General features: G+C 59.5%; 2 long non-coding RNA genes and 1 pseudogene across 2 annotated transcripts; 2 read left to right on the top strand and 1 right to left on the bottom strand.

Moving 5' to 3' along the window:
* The first annotated feature begins 1,462 nt into the window (after positions 1–1,462).
* LOC120645679 lies at positions 1,463–2,090 on the top strand (annotated as a pseudogene).
* Positions 2,091–2,743: 653 nt separating this feature from the next.
* On the top strand, positions 2,744–4,890 carry LOC120644546. The gene is made up of 3 exons (XR_005663804.1): positions 2,744–3,224; positions 3,878–3,974; positions 4,600–4,890. It is a non-coding gene; the product is annotated as an uncharacterized LOC120644546 (long non-coding RNA).
* Positions 3,545–4,610, bottom strand: LOC120644545. Its single transcript, XR_005663803.1, has 3 exons — positions 4,485–4,610; positions 4,262–4,393; positions 3,545–3,590 (listed from the first exon to the last, which is right to left on the bottom strand). It is a non-coding gene; the product is annotated as an uncharacterized LOC120644545 (long non-coding RNA).
* Positions 4,891–9,664: the final 4,774 nt, after the last annotated feature.

Genomic DNA, 9,664 nt, shown 5'->3' with positions numbered 1-9,664 from the left:
CGCCGCAGCCCCATCGCGACGGGCCTCCTCGACGAGGCGATGACGCCGCCTCCCATCGACGCCCCCTCCTCCCTCGCAACACCGCCTCCCCCCGACGCCCTCCGCCTAGGGGTGGTAAAAGGCCCAACATTTTGAACTAGAAAATCTAAGACCGGACTCTAAAAAAATCGGGCTCTAATGTTATATAATTTTAAACTAAATAATTTAAAAATTTTATTGGAATATGAAGAGGCCATATGGTCCATTACCACCCCTACCTCTGCCCCAACTCGCCCCCCTTGCCGGATCTGCATCGACGCGGTGTTGCCCGGCCGGCGTGCGCTGCGCGCAGCTGCCCTCAGGGCCGGGCCACCGGCCTCCGCGCCTGCCGCGCGGTCCGGCGGCCGTGCGTTGCGGCCAGCTGATCCGGCGTCCGCGCCCGGCGTGCGGCCCTGCCTCCGTTCGCTTCCCTCAGGGGCGGCGGACCTTAGGGCCGCGCGCCGTGGGGGAAGGGCGCGTCCGCCGTCCAGCGCTCCAGGGCGGGCCGCGTGCGGCCCTGCAGGGCGGCCGGCTTGCCGTGCGCCCTCCGCGCAGGACTGGGCGGCCGGCGTGCCGCACGCCCTTCACCGCAGGGCGTGCGCGCCCGCCGGACCGCGTGCCCTCCGGCCGGGGCTGTGCGGCGCGCCCGCTCCCGGCGTGGGCGTCGGGCGAGCCCGGCGCGCGGCGTGCCCGGCGTTCCGCTTCGCCGCGCCGCAGGGCCAACGCCATCGTCGATCCGGCCTAAAACGCGACGTCGCGCCGAGCGCCCGGCTGCCATCCTCCTCTGTTTTCTCTTTTTTTTTCCTGACTTTTTCTCCCCGCTGCCGCTCACCCGCGCCGGCCGCTGCGGCTGCCCTCGCCCCCATCGGGCACGGCGCTAGGTCCAAGCGCCGCCTGAGATCCCGCGCGCCCTCGCCACCGCCCCACTCTTTTTTCTCCCCGCTCGCAGCCCCGCAACACGCCCTAGCCACCGCCGATGCTCGCCCGCGCATGCCGCTGACGCTAACCCGTGCCGGCTGCCACCAGGCCCTCGCTCGCCCGTGCAGCGCGGCGCGCCCGCGCCGCCCGCCGCCGCACACTCCGACCAGCGCCGCTCGCTCGAGCCGGCGGCCGTGTTCGCCCTCACCAGCGCCGCCGGCCACCGCGCGCTCCCTCCGCCCCGAAACCTAGGTCGCCTTCTCCACCTCCGTTTTTGGGTCGCCGGAGGCTGCCGTGTTCCGGATCCGTGCTCTCCCTTGCCGGATCTACGCCTCCCTTGGCCGGATCCGCCTCGACACAACGTTCCTCCGTCTGGGCGACATGGAGCCGCCCTCCCGTTTCCGGCGGCGCTGGCGCGGCCTCCTTTATCGGCGCTCACACGCGAGGAGGCGCGGGCCGGACGCGCTCTCAGACGCCGCCTCCCCTCCCCTTCTCCTGGCTGGCCCAAACGGCGATGGCGAGGCACTCCTGGCCGGGCGCCGGAAGCGCAGCCTCCGGTGGCACGACCCCTTTGGGTGTCCCTCCGTTCTTGGTGGACCAAGAACGACATGAACTTCAAGCTGGCGATCGATGCTGGCGGCGGCAGCGGACCTCGAGGTGCTCAGGCTCTAATCCTTGTACCAGGAGGTCGAGCAAGGGAGGGTGCTCGAGCCCGCGCAGTATGTGGTTGGAGATGGGGGCGGGTACCCGCTGCTGCCCTGGCTCATGGTGCTGTTCCGGGGGCCGGTGGTGCCTGGATCCCCAGAAGCGGCGTTCAACGCTGCGCACAGGGCAATGTGCCGTCTGGTGAGGCGTGCTGTCCGGAGCTTAATGGGGTGGGGAGCCATTGCTCGGCTCCACGATGAGGAGAGCCCTCCTGCAGCAGTGGCGTGCATTGGGACATGCGCAATGCTTCACAATGTGTTGCTGACTAGGGAGGATTACTCTGCATTGGCACCGGATGAGGCGGAGTCGGAGAGTGATTTGGGGGGAGTCCTGAGCCAGGGAGATGACGCTGGTGCTGGATCAGAAGGATTCGAAGTTGATGGGCGTGCATTGGTGCTGCGGAGCGTGCATTGGCGGCAACGATGAGAGACCTGCGAGCGCCTGACTAGCAACGGTGATTGTTTTACAATTTTTGTCATTGCCGATTCTTTTCAATCATATAGTTTGTATAGTGGTGAATATTTTGATTCCATTGGGTTCGTCACTCTTCAGTTTGCTGCTTCCTCAATAAAAGAAATAAGACTATCACTTGGCATCTCTTATAAGCATTGACATGTTTGCAGTAGATGTAACACTTTCATTGTGACTGTATGCGCTGATCTTATTGTTGAATCCTACTCCGAGAATTTCTTCACCATTTACCAGTGCAGGTAGTTAAATTTTGTGTGGAAAAAATTATCCAAATATGAACATTGAATTGGATCTTCAGTACTGTTCTTAGAGTTTTGCATCGTAGTTCAGATAGACCTAAATGTTCTTTAGTTTGTGATCTGTAGGAACATGTGATTTGATCCTTTTTTTCCTCTATGGTTTGCAGGCTATGCTTTTGGAGTTACGAGAGTGAGTAACTGTGTTTGCATTGGAAATAAGAGGGCATACTTGAAGGTTGTTGCATGCGGTAACAGGCTAACAGCTCTTTGCAGAAATCATGTCTTCAATCAAGCTATGTGAATTTGTTTGGGTGAACCATAGTATCATTTTTGGGTGAACCATGATCTTTTTTGAAAGCCTATTGTGGTACGTATATTGAGCTTACTTGGGCCAAGTTCGGCTAGGCGGCGGCTAGGCGGCGACTAGGCGCGCCTAATCGCTAATCGCTGGGCTGCCGCGTAGCCTAGGGCGTTGCGCGGTGTCTAGGCGGGCGCATCGCCTAGGCGGCGCTCAGCCGCGCCTCCGCGGCGATTTTGCGGCGTGCAAGCGCCGAAGGCGGCCGCGTAGGCGGGCGGCCCGGCTGCGCTGCCGATTTTTTCGGCTGCCAGCGGAAGCGCGCGCTACACCCGCGTCGGGCGCGGGAAAATCCACACGCCGCGCGGGAAGAATACCTTCGCGTCGGGCCATCCTGCTCCCGCTCGCGCTAATCCCGCTCGCGCTCCCGCTCGTCCTCCTCCGCGGCTCCACCTGCGACGCGCGCCGGAGGAAGTTCAGCCGCCGGCCTCCCTCCTCCCTGCCGGGCCTGCTTCCTGCCAGTGCCGGGCCTGCTGTCGACGGCGCACCCCTTCCCGCCGGCCACCCCACTCCCCAAGGTGAGTTCTCCTCCACCGCCGGCTGCTCCCCCCTGCTCATCCCCCTCCGCCAGCAGCTCCCCTGCGGGCGCGGCCTCCCCTGCTTTCCTCCCCTAGTAGGCGCACACGGGCCAGCGGCCAGGGGCGCACAGGGGCTCCTCCCCCCATGGCGCACGAGGGGGACCTGCTCTTGGGTGCCCTCCCCTGCTCTCCCCTCCCTGCTCTCCCTCTCTGCCCTGTGGAGATCAGCAGGGCGGGTGCTATGCCTGCGAGCGTGGCGGCAAGCAGAGGCCAGGCCCGCCGTCTGCGCACGCGCGAGCAGCTCGCTCCCCGCCGCCTAGCGCCCGCGCCCGCGCACGGCGCACAGCACCGCCCAGCGGCAGCACGCTAGTAGGCACCCCTTGTGAGCTGGTTCGTGCCTTGACATTGTGTTCTGTTTTTTCCGCTGCAGGAGAAAGAAAGGGCCTTAAATTTGGCTGTAGATGTCTTCTGTAGGCTAGTCAAGCAGCATTCTAGTGTAGCGCAATTAGTTGCAAAGTATGACTCTTTACAATTGCACACGCCACTTCAATAATTTATGCTGTTACATTGCACTTATTTTGGTGAGTTCGTATCTACTGTCTATGTAAAAAACTGAATATTGGCCATTTGTTTCTTTCCTTTGTTATTGGAAGAGCTTTTGTTACCGATGTGGAGAAACTAAGAATCCACAGCAAAGGAAGAGCACTGCGTGTTGCTGATGTTATTGGATTTTTTTCAGAAATCACAGAGGTATGTTCTTTCAATGCAACTTCTGTAGTACTTCACAAGTTAATGCATGCTATGGGTAGTACGAAGAAGCAAGAGGCATCTGCTTTCTGATGCAATTAATATCCATGAGTATTGGGGGTGGGTGTCAGGTGGCTCATAGTAGTAGCCAATACCGAAAATAATGGAATTTATATCAGAATGTCAAAGAATATGAGAAGTGTTGTGCATGCCCAAAAAAAATGCCTGCAGAACCAATTATAGATATGGCACATTCATAATGTGCAAGATGAAGGATGATAATTTCTTACCCTGATTTAGCATTTCTGTCACCTTTGGCGTTAATGGAGGTAGTCAATAGCCCATGTGATGCTGGCTTGCTGTATGCTTTTGACAAAGCAGTTTTACATTCATCAGGTCCTGCATTAGCTTGCTTGTGCTCCCTGCATATTCAAAAATCAAAACCACATTCATTATTCCATATGCTATTAAGATTCATGAATATATGCTAAAATCTGCCCATCTGTGTATCACCTTTTTAAATCTGTAGGATGTAATGTCATCTTTTTTATCACTTTACTTGCACCAGATAGTTGATTTAAGGCTATTTCTAAAGTTAGTTCGACCCTGCTTGCTTTCATATTTGTAGACTTGGATACAAGAGAAAGGATGTCATCAGAAACTGCAGCTGCACCTTCTGAAACTGAAGCAGCTAGAGCGAATCTCCTAAAAAGAAATTCAGATGATGTTGGATGGGAATATGGTGTTCTTGTTGATGCTAACAACAAAGACAAGGTGAAGTGTAAGTTCTGTGACAAGGAGATGAGGGGAGGGATTTATAGGTTGAAGGAGCATCTTGCCCATGTTGGAAAGAATGTGAAGAAATGCACGTCTGCAACACCGCAGGCTCTAGAGGCTAAAGAGAAGTGCAAGAAAGCAATAGAGGCTGCAAAAAGGAAGATGGAGGAGAAGACTTGTCGGTACCCTGCAACAGGGATACCCACTCTTACTGCAGCAAAGCAGGACCCGCGTAGTTATCCGTAGCTGCGCGGGAGAGACGGAGTAGCCAGGCCCCACAGGCCAGGCTTTTCCCTCACCAGGCCAACGGCCCCGGACCGTTCCCCGCCTGAGGATGGGTCCGGTGGCGCCACGTGTCTCCATGGAAGGGAAGCTCCAAGCTGACCGCCGAAGCCTCGGACCCCCAGAGGGGTCCGGGACCTCCTACGCCCGTCCGGACTCCCCTCACCGTGTAGGGGTCCGAAGCCGCCACGTGTCCCGGAGGCGTGGGATCGTGCGCGAGCCTTCCGGAGGAAGACTCGCCCACCTACCGCATTTAATGCGATAGACAAGGCGTGCTCTGCCGCCGTGGTACACAAGACAGCCTTTTGTCAGGCCCCGCTGCGCGCCGCGTATTACCAAGGAGCACAGTGCAGCCGCCTGAGCCGCGCCCGCGCAGAGCCCGCCTGTAGCATTAAACGGATACGACAGCACGGCACTTTTCCATCATGCCGCCTACGCCGCAAGCTACACCGCCCGCTTAAGCAATGTGACGGGCGGTGTCACTAGCTGCGACGGGCCTGACCTGACAAGACGACGCTAGGACATGATGGACGAAGGGCTCCGGGAGCAGGCGAGGGAATCCAAGAGAAAGATCTCCTTTGCCTGCGACGCCATAATGCATGAACAGTGCGTTAGGTTATACTACATCGTTGGACCCACCTGTCGGGGATCCAACGACTGTGTACGCGCCCCCTTGAGATATAAAAGGGAGGCGCTCGCTGTGCACAGGAAGATCCATACAGACTCAAGCTCTCGCACCTCCTCACGCTTGTGGGAAGGCAATACAACACACAGTGGATGTAGGGTATTACGCTCCGGCGGCCCGAACCACTCTAAATCCTGCTGTGTTTCTTGTGTTCTGAAGGGAGATCGATCTAAGACTAGCTACCCCCTGAGTACACACCCTCTGGGCTAGGGCGGGTGCCTTCCGCCACCCGGCCGTGGTTTGCAGCACCACGACATTTGGCGCGCCAGGTAGGGGAGCTAGCTCGTCGCATTTTCATCATCCGCTTTGTCCCCATGGTTCGTGTGGACGACGTGGAGATGACGGAGGGGGTGGCGTCCTCCACGCCACACGCCCCTCGCGTTACTGCTCCAGGGGCAACCGTGCCTGTGGAGCAGCCACCGTTGACGGCGGCGCGAGCCGCCCGCCGGCAAGAGTCAGGGCGCCCATCAAGGGCCCCCTCACAGACTGCGAGCGGCGGAGCTCTAGCCGCGGCTAGGGAGTTGCTTCGCAACCCTCCGGCTGAGGCAGCCTCGCCAGACGCCCTGAGGCAGTGGCGAGACGACGTCGACCGTCTCCTCCACCTGGCTCAGGCCTCCCCCAGTTCTGCAAAGACTGGGCAACGACCTCCGCCTGGCAACGCGGTGGTACCTTACCACCAGCGTCAGGGCGGTGCGTCGGCATCTGTGCGCTCCCCCACCGTGAGGGGTGCACGAACAGAAGACTTGCGGGCGGAGCTCAACCGCCGGCGCGCGGGGGAGGATGCCCGCATCGCTGTCGAGAGGGCGCGAGAGCGCCGTCTCAACATTGAGGGACGCAACCTCAATGTCGATCTGGACGCGGCGGCACCCAGGCCTCCGGTGAACGCCCGGATTCAGCCAGGGGCACCGGTGGCCGGGGTGGGCTGTGCTGCGCTTGCGGAGCACCTCCGCGCCGTGGCGTGGCCACCCAAGTTCCGCCCCCACTTGCCGGAAAAGTACGACGGTACTACTAACCCGTCGGAATTCCTGCAGGTGTACGTTACTGCCATCACAGCAGCTGGTGGCAACGGCGCCGTCATGGCAAGCTACTTTCATGTAGCCTTGTCCGGGCCAGCCCGGACCTGGCTCATGAACCTCACACCTGGGACGATCCAGTCCTGGGAAGAGCTCTGTGCAAGGTTCACAGCGAACTTCGCCAGCGCCTACCAGCAGCATGGTGTGGAGGCACACCTTCACGCCGTGAGGCAAAAACCCGGGGAAACGCTTCGGGCTTTCATCTCGCGCTTCACTAAGGTACGGGGTACCATTCCTCGTATCTCAGATGCATCTATTATTACTGCTTTCCGTCAGGGGGTGCGTGATGAGAAGATGCTCGAGAAGCTGGCGACGCACGAGGTGGAAAGCGTCACTACGCTTTTCTCCCTGGCAGACAAGTGTGCCAGGGCCGCCGAGGGCCGTGCATGGCACTCAGCCCCCCAAGACGGAGACACCAAGGCTGGTGGCTCCAGCGCTACCGCTCAGGGCGGTGGCAAGAAGAAGAAGAAGAACCGGGGTCGTGGGGAGCCGCATTCTGGCGGACCAGTCGTTGCAGCAGCAGCGCCACCAGCGGCGCCGGCTGCGGCGGCAGCGGCTGGGGGCCAGAATACACACGGCAAACGCCCTCGCCCGCAAGGTGGGAGCGGAGGTTCATGCCCAGTGCATCCCACCGCTCGCCACAGCGCTGCTGACTGCCGCGAGATCCAAAAGCTCGCGAAACGGGTCAGTGGGCGGCGGGAGCAGTCCTCTAAGGATGACTCACCCCCTCCTCGCCAGCGGGCCGGCAAGGAGAAGGCCTCTGACAGCAGGGCCGCAGCCGGGGAGAAGGAGCTGGGGTACCAATCCCCCGCTCGAGAGCTGAAGGGCGTCTATCACAACGACGACTCCGATTCCGACAACGGCGACCGCCGCAAGAAGCTGTACGTGATGTATGGCGGGAGCTGGGAGCTTGTCTCCCGGCGGGACGTGAAGACCCTTCGCCGGGAGGTCCTTTCGGCGAAGCCGGGGGTCCCGAGGGCGGCGCCGCACCAGAGGTGGATGAACACCACCATCTCTTTCGGGCCATCCGACTGCCCGGAGAATATGGCTGGAGCTGGTGTGCTACCTTTAGTCACGGCTCCTGTCATATCCAACGTGAGGCTCTACCACGTGCTGATTGACGGTGGGGCTGGCCTCAACGTCATCAGTTATGCAGCATTTAAGCAGCTGCAGATCCCAGAGTCCAAGCTGACTCCCTCTCGCCCATTCTCCGGGGTGGGCCCACATCCGGTGTTCCCCCTGGGGAGCATCACATTGCCGGTCACGTTCGGGACCGAGGAGAACTTCCGCACAGAAAGCGTCATGTTCGATGTTGCGGAGGTGAACCTCCCGTTCAACGCTATCATTGGCCGACCGGCACTCTACCGCTTCATGGCCATTGCCCACTATGGGTATTTGGTCTTGAAGATGCCTTCCCCTGCCGGAGTCCTCACCGTGCAGGGCGACCGCACCGCTGCCGTTGCTGCAGTTGAGAGACTGCACACTCTGGCGGCAGAGGCTGCACGCTCCGAGGAGGATCCGTCCACCTCGCAACCCAGGGCGCCTGCAAAGGCTCCCAAGGTCCAACCATCTGATCCGGACCAAGTTCCCGTGAAGTCGGTACAGATTGGGGCAGACACCACCAGGACCACCCGCATCGCGGGGAACCTGGAGGAGAAATAGGAAGACGCGCTCATCGCTTTCCTCCGGGCAAATGTCGACGTGTTCGCCTGGGAACCGTCGCAGATGCCCGGGATCCCCAGGGAAGTGATCGAGCACAATCTGAGGATCTACCCCGACGCCACGCCGGTGCGCCAAAAACCTCGGAAGCAGTCTGTGGAGCGGCAGAACTTCATCCGCGAAGAAGTCCACAAGCTCCTACACGCTGGCTTCATCGAGGAGGTCCACCATCCCGAGTGGTTGGCCAATCCGGTCGTCGTCCCAAAAGCCAACGGGAAGCTCCGGATGTGCATCGACTACACCAGCCTCAACAAGGCATGTCCAAGAGACCCCTACCCTCTTCCGCGTATCGATCAGATCGTGGACTCCACCTCCGGGTGTGATCTTTTGTCTTTCCTAGATGCATACTCTGGTTTCCACCAGATTCAGATGTCTAGAGAGGATAGGAAGCATACTGCCTTTGTAACAGTAGATGGGCTTTATTGCTACATTGTCATGCCGTATGGTCTAAGGAATGCCTTACCCACGTTTGTGCGAGCTATGAACAAAACCTTCTGTAATCTAATTAGAGATATTGTTGAGGTTTATGTCGATGACGTTGTGGTCAAGACTAAGGTAGGATCAACACTAGTGGAGGACCTGTCCCTCGTCTTCGACCGTCTTCGCGCCACCCGCACGAAGCTGAACCCAGAGAAGTGCATCTTCGGCGTCTCAGCAGGGAAGCTGCTGGGTTTCCTGGTCTCGCATCGAGGCATCGAGGCAAACCCAGCCAAGATCAAGGCGATCGAAGCAATGAGGCCTCCTGGCCGCATCAAGGACGTCCAGAAGCTTACTGGGTCTCTCGCTGCTCTTAGCCGCTTCATATCGAGGCTGGCTGAGAGGGCCCTTCCCTTCTTCAAGCTGTTGAGGAGGTCCGGTCCATTTTCATGGACCGAAGAGGCTGAACAGGCCTTCCAGGAGCTGAAGCAGCACCTCACCTCGCTGCCAGTATTGGTGGCACCAGAACCCGGTGAGCCGTTGTTTCTGTATCTTGCTGCATCTGCGGAGGCGGTCAGCATGGTGCTGGTCGCCGAAAGGATGGAGCAAACCCGCCAGGGGAGCACCAAGGTCCTCTTGGCCGAGGATGGTGAGCCGGACCCCGGACACGGGGGCCCGTCAGCCTCACCCCAGCTTGAAGGTCCGGGCCCCGCACAGGCAGGTCCGGAGGAGCCTCATCC

Source organism: Panicum virgatum, chromosome 8K (genome assembly GCF_016808335.1).
Source record: "Panicum virgatum strain AP13 chromosome 8K, P.virgatum_v5, whole genome shotgun sequence".
NCBI classification, from domain to species: Eukaryota; Viridiplantae; Streptophyta; class Magnoliopsida; order Poales; family Poaceae; genus Panicum; species Panicum virgatum.
This window is presented reverse-complemented; position numbering and strand designations above follow the sequence as displayed.